A 12426-nucleotide genomic window follows, 5' to 3' on the forward strand; every position below is an offset into this window, starting at 1 on the left:
TTCCTAGGAACTATTACACGCTTCGATTCGATAAGGCTAGGCCACGTTATGCCCTTTTTAGTGAAAGAAAAAGGATTAAAAACGAGTAAAATCCGTAAATTAACAAGGAATATCACTTTACCACCATTTTGGCAGTTTTTGAAATTTCTAAAATCAACCCTGAAAGTCGTAGATATGCTCGTTAGATTACCTTGGAACTATTACATGCTTCAATTCGATAAGGCTAGGCCACTTTATGCCCTTTTTAGAAAAAGAAAAAGGGTCAAAAACGAGTAAAATCCGTAAATTAACAAGGAAATTCACCTAACCCCCATTTTGGCCGTTTTTGAAAATTCTAAAATCAACCATGGAAGTCATAGATAAGCTCGTTAGAATTCCTAGGAACTATTACACGCTTCGATTCGATAAGGCTAGGCCACTTTATGACCTTTTTAGTGAAAGAAAAAGGATCAAAATCGAGTAAAATCCGTAAATTAACAGGGAAATTAACTTAACCCCCATTTTGGCCGTTTTTGAAAATTCTAAAATCAACCATGGAAGTCGTAGATAAGCTCGTTAGAATTCCTAGGAACTATTACACGTTTCGATTCGATAAGGCTAGGCCACGTTATGCCCTTTTTATTGAAAGAAAAACGATCAAAAACGAATAAAATCCGTAAATTAACAAGGAATATAACTTTACCACCATTTTGGCTGTTTTTGAAATTTCTAAAATCAACCCTGAAAGTCGTAGATATGCTCGTTAGATTACCTAGGAACTATTACATGGTTCAATTCGATAAGGCTAGGCCAAGTTATGCCCTTTTTAGTGAAAGAAAAAGGGTCAAAAACGAGTAAAATTCGTAAATTAACAAGGAAATTCATCTAACCCCCATTTTGGCCGTTTTTGAAAATTCTAAAATCAACCATGGAAGTCATAGATAAGCTCGTTAGAATTCCTAGGAACTATTACACGCTTCGATTCGATAAGACTAGGCCACGTTATGCCCTTTTTAGTGAAAGAAAAAGAATCAAAAACGAATAAAATCCGTAAATTAACAAGGAATATCAATTTACCACCATTTTGGCCATTTTTGAAATTTCTAAAATCAACCCTGAAAGTCGTAGATATGCTCGTTAGATTACCTAGGAACTATTACATGGTTCAATTCGATAAGGCTAGGCCAAGTTATGCCCTTTTTAGTGAAAGAAAAATGGTCAAAAACGAGTAAAATTCGTAAATTTACAAGGAAATTAACTTAACCCCCATTTTGGCCATTTATAAAAATTCTAAAATCAACCGTGGATGTCGTAGATATGCTCGTTAGAATTCCTAGGAACTATTACACGCTTCGATTCGATAAGGCTAGGCCACGTTATGCCCTTTTTAGTGAAAGAAAAAGGATCAAAAACAAGTAAAATCCGTAAATTAACAAGGAAATTCACTTTACTGCCATTTTGGCCGTTTTTGAAATTACTAAAATCAACCATGGAAATCGTAGATATGCTCGTTAGATTTCCTAGGAACTATTACATGATTCGATTCGATAAGGCTAGGCCACTTTATGACCTTTTTAGTGAAAGAAAAAGGATCAAAATCGAGTAAAATCCGTAAATTAACAAGGAAATTAACTTAACCCCCATTTTGGCCGTTTTTGAAAATTCTAAAATCAACCATGGAAGTCGTAGATAAGCTCGTTAGAATTCCTAGGAACTATTACACGTTTCGATTCGATAAGGCTAGGCCACGTTATGCCCTTTTTAGTGAAAGAAAAATGGTCAAAAACGAGTAAAATACGTAAATTTACAAGGAAATTAACTAAACCCCCATTTTGGCCATTTATAAAAATTCTAAAATCAACCGTGGATGTCGTAGATATGCTCATTAGAATTCCTAGGAACTATTACACGATTCGATTCGATAAGGCTAGGCCACATTATGCCCTTTTTAGTGAAAGAATAAGGATCAAAAACGAGTAAAATCCGTAAATTAACAAGGAATATCACTTTACCACCATTTTGGCCGTTTTTGAAATTTCTAAAATCAACCATGGAAATCGTAGATATGCTCGTTAGATTTCCTAGGAACTATTACATGATTCGATTCGATAAGGCTAGGCCACTTTATGACCTTTTTAGTGAAAGAAAAAGGATCAAAATCGAGTAAAATCCGTAAATTAACAAGGAAATTAACCTAACCCCTATTTTGGCCATTTTTAAAAATTCTAAAATCAACCGTGGATGTCGTAGATATGCTCGTTAGAATTCCTAGGAACTATTACACGCTTCGATTCGATAAGGTTAGGCCATGTTATGCCCTTTTTAGTGAAAGAACAAGGATCAAAAACGAGTAAAATCCGTAAATTAACAAGGAATATCACTTTACCACCATTTTGGCCGTTTTTGAAATTTCTAAAATCAACCCTGAAAGTCGTAGATATGCTCTTTCGATTACCTAGGAACTATTATATGCTTCAATTCGATAAGGCTAGGCCACTTTATGCACTTTTTAGTGAAAGAAAAAGGGTCAAAAACGAGTAAAATTCGTAAATTAACAAGGAAATTCATCTAACCCCCATTTTGGCCGTTTTTGAAAATTCTAAAATCAACCATGGAAGTCATAGATAAGCTCGTTAGAATTCCTAGGAACTATTACACGCTTCGATTCGATAAGACTAGGCCACGTTATGCCCTTTTTAGTGAAAGAAAAAGGATCAAAAACGAATAAAATCCGTAAATTAACAAGGAATATCAATTTACCACCATTTTGGCCATTTTTGAAATTTCTAAAATCAACCCTGAAAGTCGTAGATATGCTCGTTAGATTACCTAGGAACTATTACATGGTTCAATTCGATAAGGCTAGGCCAAGTTATGCCCTTTTTAGTGAAAGAAAAATGGTCAAAAACGAGTAAAATTCGTAAATTTACAAGGAAATTAACTTAACCCCCATTTTGGCCATTTATAAAAATTCTAAAATCAACCGTGGATGTCGTAGATATGCTCGTTAGAATTCCTAGGAACGATTACACGCTTCGATTCGATAAGGCTAGGCCACGTTATGCCCTTTTTAGTGAAAGAAAAAGGATCAAAAACAAGTAAAATCCGTAAATTAACAAGGATATTCACTTTACCACCATTTTGGCCGTTTTTGAAATTACTAAAATCAACCATGGAAATCGTAGATATGCTCGTTAGATTTCCTAGGAACTATTACATGATTCGATTCGATAAGGCTAGGCCACTTTATGACCTTTTTAGTGAAAGAAAAAGGATCAAAATCGAGTAAAATCCGTAAATTAACAAGGAAATTAACTTAACCCCCATTTTGGCCGTTTTTGAAAATTCTAAAATCAACCATGGAAGTCGTAGATAAGCTCGTTAGAATTCCTAGGAACTATTACACGTTTCGATTCGATAAGGCTAGGCCACGTTTTGCCCTTTTTAGTGAAAGAAAAACGATCAAAAACGAATAAAATCCGTAAATTAACAAGGAATATAACTTTACCACCATTTTGGCTGTTTTTGAAATTTCTAAAATCAACCCTGAAAGTCGTAGATATGCTCGTTAGATTACCTAGGAACTATTGCATGGTTCAATTCGATTAGGCTAGGCCAAGTTATGCCCTTTTTAGTGAAAGAAAAATGGTCAAAAACGAGTAAAATACGTAAATTTACAAGGAAATTAACTAAACCCCCATTTTGGCCATTTATAAAAATTCTAAAATCAACCGTGGATGTCGTAGATATGCTCATTAGAATTCCTAGGAACTATTACATGATTCGATTCGATAAGGCTAGGCCACATTATGCCCTTTTTAGTGAAAGAATAAGGATCAAAAACGAGTAAAATCCGTAAATTAACAAGGAATATCACTTTACCACCATTTTGGCCGTTTTTGAAATTTCTAAAATCAAACATGGAAATCGTAGATATGCTCGTTAGATTTCCTAGGAACTATTACATGATTCGATTCGATAAGGCTAGGCCACTTTATGACCTTTTTAGTGAAAGAAAAAGGATCAAAATCGAGTAAAATCCGTAAATTAACAAGGAAATTAACCTAACCCCTATTTTGGCCATTTTTAAAAATTCTAAAATCAACCGTGGATGTCGTAGATATGCTCGTTAGAATTCCTAGGAACTATTACACGCTTCGATTCGATAAGGTTAGGCCATGTTATGCCCTTTTTAGTGAAAGAACAAGGATCAAAAACGAGTAAAATCCGTAAATTAACAAGGAATATCACTTTACCACCATTTTGGCCGTTTTTGAAATTTCTAAAATCAACCCTGAAAGTCGTAGATATGCTCTTTCGATTACCTAGGAACTATTATATGCTTCAATTCGATAAGGCTAGGCCACTTTATGCACTTTTTAGTGAAAGAAAAAGGGTCAAAAACGAGTAAAATCCGTAAATTAACAAGGAAATTCACCTAACCCCCATTTTGGCCGTTTTTGAAAATTCTAAAATCAACCATGGAAGTCATATATAAGCTCGTTAGAATTCCTAGGAAGTATTACACGCTTCGATTCGATAAGGTTAGGCCACGTTATGCCCTTTTTAGTGAAAGAAAAAGGATCAAAAACAAGTAAAATCCGTAAATTAACAAGGAAATTCACTTTACCACCATTTTGGCCGTTTTTGAAATTTCTAAAATCAACCATGGAAATCGTAGATATGCTCGTTAGATTTCCTAGGAACTATTACATGATTCGATTCGATAAGGCTAGGCCACTTTATGACCTTTTTAGTGAAAGAAAAAGGATCAAAATCGAGTAAAATCCGTAAATTAACAAGGAAATTAACTTAACCCTCATTTTGGCCGTTTTTGAAAATTCTAAAATCAACCATGGTAGTCGTAGATAAGCTCGTTAGAATTCCTAGGAACTATTACACGTTTCGATTCGATAAGGCTAGGCCACGTTATGCCCTTTTTAGTGAAAGAAAAACGTTCAAAAACGAATAAAATCCGTAAATTAACAAGGAATATAAATTTACCACCATTTTGGCTATTTTTGAAATTTCTAAAATCAACCCTGAAAGTCGTAGATATGCTCGTTAGATTACCTAGGAACTATTACATGGTTCAATTCGATAAGGCTAGGCCAAGTTATGCCCTTTTTAGTGAAAGAAAAATGGTCAAAAACGAGTAAAATACGTAAATTTACAAGGAAATTAACTAAACCCCCATTTTGGCCATTTATAAAAATTCTAAAATCAACCGTGGATGTCGTAGATATGCTCATTAGAATTCCTAGGAACTATTACACGATTCGATTCGATAAGGCTAGGCCACATTATGCCCTTTTTAGTGACAGAAAAAGGATCAAAAACGAGTAAAATCCGTAAATTAACAAGGAATATCACTTTACCACCATTTTGGCCGTTTTTGAAATTTCTAAAATCAACCATGGAAATCGTAGATATGCTCGTTAGATTTCCTAGGAACTATTACATGATTCGATTCGATAAGGCTAGGCCACTTTATGACCTTTTTAGTGAAAGAAAAAGGATCAAAATCGAGTAAAATCCGTAAATTAACAAGGAAATTAACCTAACCCCTATTTTGGCCATTTTTAAAAATTCTAAAATCAACCGTGGATGTCGTAGATATGCTCGTTAGAATTCCTAGGAACTATTACACGCTTCGATTCGATAAGGTTAGGCCATGTTATGCCCTTTTTAGTGAAAGAACAAGGATCAAAAACGAGTAAAATCCGTAAATTAACAAGGAATATCACTTTACCACCATTTTGGCCGTTTTTGAAATTTCTAAAATCAACCCTGAAAGTCGTAGATATGCTCTTTCGATTACCTAGGAACTATTATATGCTTCAATTCGATAAGGCTAGGCCACTTTATGCACTTTTTAGTGAAAGAAAAAGGGTCAAAAACGAGTAAAATCCGTAAATTAACAAGGAAATTCACCTAACCCCCATTTTGGCCGTTTTTGAAAATTCTAAAATCAACCATGGAAGTCGTAGATAAGCTCGTTAGAATTCCTAGGAACTATTACACGTTTCGATTCGATAAGGCTAGGCCACGTTATGCCCTTTTTAGTGAAAGAAAAACGTTCAAAAACGAATAAAATCCGTAAATTAACAAGGAATATAACTTTACCACCATTTTGGATGTTTTTGAAATTTCTAAAATCAACCCTGAAAGTCGTAGATATGCTCGTTAGATTACCTAGGAACTATTACATGGTTCAATTCGATAAGGCTAGGCCAAGTTATGCCCTTTTTAGTGAAAGAAAAATGGTCAAAAACGAGTAAAATACGTAAATTTACAAGGAAATTAACAAAACCCCCATTTTGGCCATTTATAAAAATTCTAAAATCAACCGTGGATGTCGTAGATATGCTCATTAGAATTCCTAGGAACTATTACACGATTCGATTCGATAAGGCTAGGCCACATTATGCCCTTTTTAGTGAAAGAAAAAGGATCAAAAACGAGTAAAATCCGTAAATTAACAAGGAATATCACTTTACCACCATTTTGGCCGTTTTTGAAATTTCTAAAATCAACCATGGAAATCGTAGATATGCTCGTTAGATTTCCTAGGAACTATTACATGATTCGATTCGATAAGGCTAGGCCACTTTATGACCTTTTTAGTGAAAGAAAAAGGATCAAAATCGAGTAAAATCCGTAAATTAACAAGGAAATTAACCTGACCCCTATTTTGGCCATTTTTAAAAATTCTAAAATCAACTGTGGATGTCGTAGATATGCTCGTTAGAATTCCTAGGAACTATTACACGCTTCGATTCGATAAGGTTAGACCATGTTATGCCCTTTTTAGTGAAAGAACAAGGATCAAAAACGAGTAAAATCCGTAAATTAACAAGGAATATCACTTTACCACCATTTTGGCCGTTTTTGAAATTTCTAAAATCAACCCTGAAAGTCGTAGATATGCTCTTTCGATTACCTAGGAACTATTATATGCTTCAATTCGATAAGGCTAGGCCACTTTATGGACTTTTTAGTGAAAGAAAAAGGGTCAAAAACGAGTAAAATCCGTAAATTAACAAGGAAATTCACCTAACCCCCATTTTGGCCGTTTTTGAAAATTCTAAAATCAACCATGGAAGTCATATATAAGCTCGTTAGAATTCCTAGGAACTATTACACGCTTCGATTCGATAAGGCTAGGCCACGTTATGCCCTTTTTAGTGAAAGAAAAAGGATCAAAAACAAGTAAAATCCGTAAATTAACAAGGAAATTCACTTTACCACCATTTTGGCCGTTTTTGAAATTTCTAAAATCAACCATGGAAATCGTAGATATGCTCGTTAGATTTCCTAGGAACTATTACATGATTCGATTCGATAAGGCTAGGCCACTTTATGACCTTTTTAGTGAAAGAAAAAGGATCAAAATCGAGTAAAATCCGTAAATTAACAAGGAAATTAACTTAACCCCCATTTTGGCCGTTTTTGAAAATTCTAAAATCAACCATGGAAGTCGTAGATATGCTCGTTAGAATTCCTAGGAACTATTACACGCTTCGATTCGATAAGGTTAGGCCATGTTATGCCCTTTTTAGTGAAAGAACAAGGATCAAAAACGAGTAAAATCCGTAAATTAACAAGGAATATCACTTTACCACCATTTTGGCCGTTTTTGAAATTTCTAAAATCAACCCTGAAAGTCGTAGATATGCTCTTTCGATTACCTAGGAACTATTATATGCTTCAATTCGATAAGGCTAGGCCACTTTATGCACTTTTTAGTGAAAGAAAAAGGGTCAAAAACGAGTAAAATCCGTAAATTAACAAGGAAATTCACCTAACCCCCATTTTGGCCGTTTTTGAAAATTCTAAAATCAACCATGGAAGTCATATATAAGCTCGTTAGAATTCCTAGGAAGTATTACACGCTTCGATTCGATAAGGTTAGGCCACGTTATGCCCTTTTTAGTGAAAGAAAAAGGATCAAAAACAAGTAAAATCCGTAAATTAACAAGGAAATTCACTTTACCACCATTTTGGCCGTTTTTGAAATTTCTAAAATCAACCATGGAAATCGTAGATATGCTCGTTAGATTTCCTAGGAACTATTACATGATTCGATTCGATAAGGCTAGGCCACTTTATGACCTTTTTAGTGAAAGAAAAAGGATCAAAATCGAGTAAAATCCGTAAATTAACAAGGAAATTAACTTAACCCTCATTTTGGCCGTTTTTGAAAATTCTAAAATCAACCATGGTAGTCGTAGATAAGCTCGTTAGAATTCCTAGGAACTATTACACGTTTCGATTCGATAAGGCTAGGCCACGTTATGCCCTTTTTAGTGAAAGAAAAACGTTCAAAAACGAATAAAATCCGTAAATTAACAAGGAATATAAATTTACCACCATTTTGGCTATTTTTGAAATTTCTAAAATCAACCCTGAAAGTCGTAGATATGCTCGTTAGATTACCTAGGAACTATTACATGGTTCAATTCGATAAGGCTAGGCCAAGTTATGCCCTTTTTAGTGAAAGAAAAATGGTCAAAAACGAGTAAAATACGTAAATTTACAAGGAAATTAACTAAACCCCCATTTTGGCCATTTATAAAAATTCTAAAATCAACCGTGGATGTCGTAGATATGCTCATTAGAATTCCTAGGAACTATTACACGATTCGATTCGATAAGGCTAGGCCACATTATGCCCTTTTTAGTGACAGAAAAAGGATCAAAAACGAGTAAAATCCGTAAATTAACAAGGAATATCACTTTACCACCATTTTGGCCGTTTTTGAAATTTCTAAAATCAACCATGGAAATCGTAGATATGCTCGTTAGATTTCCTAGGAACTATTACATGATTCGATTCGATAAGGCTAGGCCACTTTATGACCTTTTTAGTGAAAGAAAAAGGATCAAAATCGAGTAAAATCCGTAAATTAACAAGGAAATTAACCTAACCCCTATTTTGGCCATTTTTAAAAATTCTAAAATCAACCGTGGATGTCGTAGATATGCTCGTTAGAATTCCTAGGAACTATTACACGCTTCGATTCGATAAGGTTAGGCCATGTTATGCCCTTTTTAGTGAAAGAACAAGGATCAAAAACGAGTAAAATCCGTAAATTAACAAGGAATATCACTTTACCACCATTTTGGCCGTTTTTGAAATTTCTAAAATCAACCCTGAAAGTCGTAGATATGCTCTTTCGATTACCTAGGAACTATTATATGCTTCAATTCGATAAGGCTAGGCCACTTTATGGACTTTTTAGTGAAAGAAAAAGGGTCAAAAACGAGTAAAATCCGTAAATTAACAAGGAAATTCACCTAACCCCCATTTTGGCCGTTTTTGAAAATTCTAAAATCAACCATGGAAGTCATATATAAGCTCGTTAGAATTCCTAGGAACTATTACACGCTTCGATTCGATAAGGCTAGGCCACTTTATGCCCTTTTTAGTGAAAGAAAAAGGGTCAAAAACGAGTAAAATCCGTAAATTAACAAGGAAATTCACCTAACCCCCATTTTGGCCGTTTTTAAAAATTCTAAAATCAACCATGGAAGTCATAGATAAGCTCGTTAGAATTCCTAGGAACTATTACACGCTTCGATTCGATAAGGCTAGGCCACGTTATGCCCTTTTTAGTGAAAGAAAAAGGATCAAAAACGAGTAAAATCCGTAAATTAACAAGGAATATCTCTTTACCACCATTTTGGCAGTTTTTGAAATTTCTAAAATCAACCCTGAAAGTCGTAGATATGCTCGTTAGATATCCTAGGAACTATTACATGCTTCAATTCGATAAGGCTAGGCCACTTTATGCCCTTTTTAGTGAAAGAAAAAGGGTCAAAAACGAGTAAAATCCGTAAATTAACAAGGAAATTCACCTAACCCCCATTTTGGCCGTTTTTAAAAATTCTAAAATCAACCATGGAAGTCATAGATAAGCTCGTTAGAATTCCTAGGAACTATTACACGCTTCGATTCGATAAGGCTAGGCCACGTTATGCCCTTTTTAGTGAAAGAAAAAGGATCAAAAACGAGTAAAATCCGTAAATTAACAAGGAAATTCACTTTACCACCATTTTGGCCGTTTTTGAAATTTCTAAAATCAACCATGGAAGTCGTATATATGCTCGTTAGATTTCCTAGGAACTATTACATGATTCGATTCGATAAGGCTAGGCCACTTTATGACCTTTTTAGTGAAAGAAAAAGGATCAAAATCGAGTAAAATCCGTAAATTAACAAGGAAATTAACTTAACCCCCATTTTGGCCGTTTTTGAAAATTCTAAAATCAACCATGGAAGTCGTAGATAAGCTCGTTAGAATTCCTAGGAACTATTACACGTTTCGATTCGATAAGGCTAGGCCACGTTATGCCCTTTTTAGTGAAAGAAAAACGTTCAAAAACGAATAAAATCCGTAAATTAACAAGGAATATAACTTTACCACCATTTTGGCTGTTTTTGAAATTTCTAAAATCAACCCTGAAAGTCGTAGATATGCTCGTTAGATTACCTAGGAACTATTACATGGTTCAATTCGATAAGGTTAGGCCAAGTTATGCCCTTTTTAGTGAAAGAAAAATGGTCAAAAACGAGTAAAATACGTAAATTTACAAGGAAATTAACTAAACCCCCATTTTGGCCATTTATAAAAATTCTAAAATCAACCGTGGATGTCGTAGATATGCTCATTAGAATTCCTAGGAACTATTACACGATTCGATTCGATAAGGCAAGGCCACATTATGCCCTTTTTAGAGAAAGAAAAAGGATCAAAAACGAGTAAAATCCGTAAATTAACAAGGAATATCACTTTACCACCATTTTGGCCGTTTTTGAAATTTCTAAAATCAACCATGGAAATCGTAGATATGCTCGTTAGATTTGCTAGGAACTATTACATGATTCGATTCGATAAGGCTAGGCCACTTTATGACCTTTTTAGTGAAAGAAAAAGGATCAAAATCGAGTAAAATCCGTAAATTAACAAGGAAATTAACCTGACCCCTATTTTGGCCATTTTTAAAAATTCTAAAATCAACTGTGGATGTCGTAGATATGCTCGTTAGAATTCCTAGGAACTATTACACGCTTCGATTCGATAAGGTTAGGCCATGTTATGCCCTTTTTAGTGAAAGAACAAGGATCAAAAACGAGTAAAATCCGTAAATTAACAAGGAATATCACTTTACCACCATTTTGGCCGTTTTTGAAATTTCTAAAATCAACCCTGAAAGTCGTAGATATGCTCTTTCGATTACCTAGGAACTATTATATGCTTCAATTCGATAAGGCTAGGCCACTTTATGCACTTTTTAGTGAAAGAAAAAGGGTCAAAAACGAGTAAAATCCGTAAATTAACAAGGAAATTCACCTAACCCCCATTTTGGCCGTTTTTGAAAATTCTAAAATCAACCATGGAAGTCATATATAAGCTCGTTAGAATTCCTAGGAACTATTACACGCTTCGCTTCGATAAGGCTAGGCCACGTTATGCCCTTTTTAGTGAAAGAAAAAGGATCAAAAACAAGTAAAATCCGTAAATTAACAAGGAAATTCACTTTACCACCATTTTGGCCGTTTTTGAAATTTCTAAAATCAACCATGGAAATCGTAGATATGCTCGTTAGATTTCCTTGGAACTATTACATGATTCGATTCGATAAGGCTAGGCCACTTTATGACCTTTTTAGTGAAAGAAAAAGGATCAAAATCGAGTAAAATCCGTAAATTAACAGGGAAATTAACTTAACCCCCATTTTGGCCATTTTTGAAAATTCTAAAATCAACCATGGAAGTCGTAGATAAGCTCGTTAGAATTCCTAGGAACTATTACACGTTTCGATTCGATAAGGCTAGGCCACGTTATGCCCTTTTTAGTGAAAGAAAAACGTTCAAAAACGAATAAAATCCGTAAATTAACAAGGAATATAACTTTACCACCATTTTGGCTGTTTTTGAAATTTCTAAAATCAACCCTGAAAGTCGTAGATATGCTCGTTAGATTACCTAGGAACTATTACATGGTTCAATTCGATAAGGTTAGGCCAAGTTATGCCCTTTTTAGTGAAAGAAAAATGGTCAAAAACGAGTAAAATACGTAAATTTACAAGGAAATTAACTAAACCCCCATTTTGGCCATTTATAAAAATTCTAAAATCAACCGTGGATGTCGTAGATATGCTCATTAGAATTCCTAGGAACTATTACACGATTCGATTCGATAAGGCTAGGCCACATTATGCCCTTTTTAGAGAAAGAAAAAGGATCAAAAACGAGTAAAATCCGTAAATTAACAAGGAATATCACTTTACCACCATTTTGGCCGTTTTTGAAATTTCTAAAATCAACCATGGAAATCGTAGATATGCTCGTTAGATTTGCTAGGAACTATTACATGATTCGATTCGATAAGGCTAGGCCACTTTATGACCTTTTTAGTGAAAGAAAAAGGATCAAAATCG

This window comes from Medicago sativa, chromosome 3, assembly GCF_051527215.1.
Source record: "Medicago sativa cultivar Bolivia chromosome 3, Bolivia_mono, whole genome shotgun sequence".
NCBI lineage: Eukaryota > Viridiplantae > Streptophyta > Magnoliopsida > Fabales > Fabaceae > Medicago > Medicago sativa.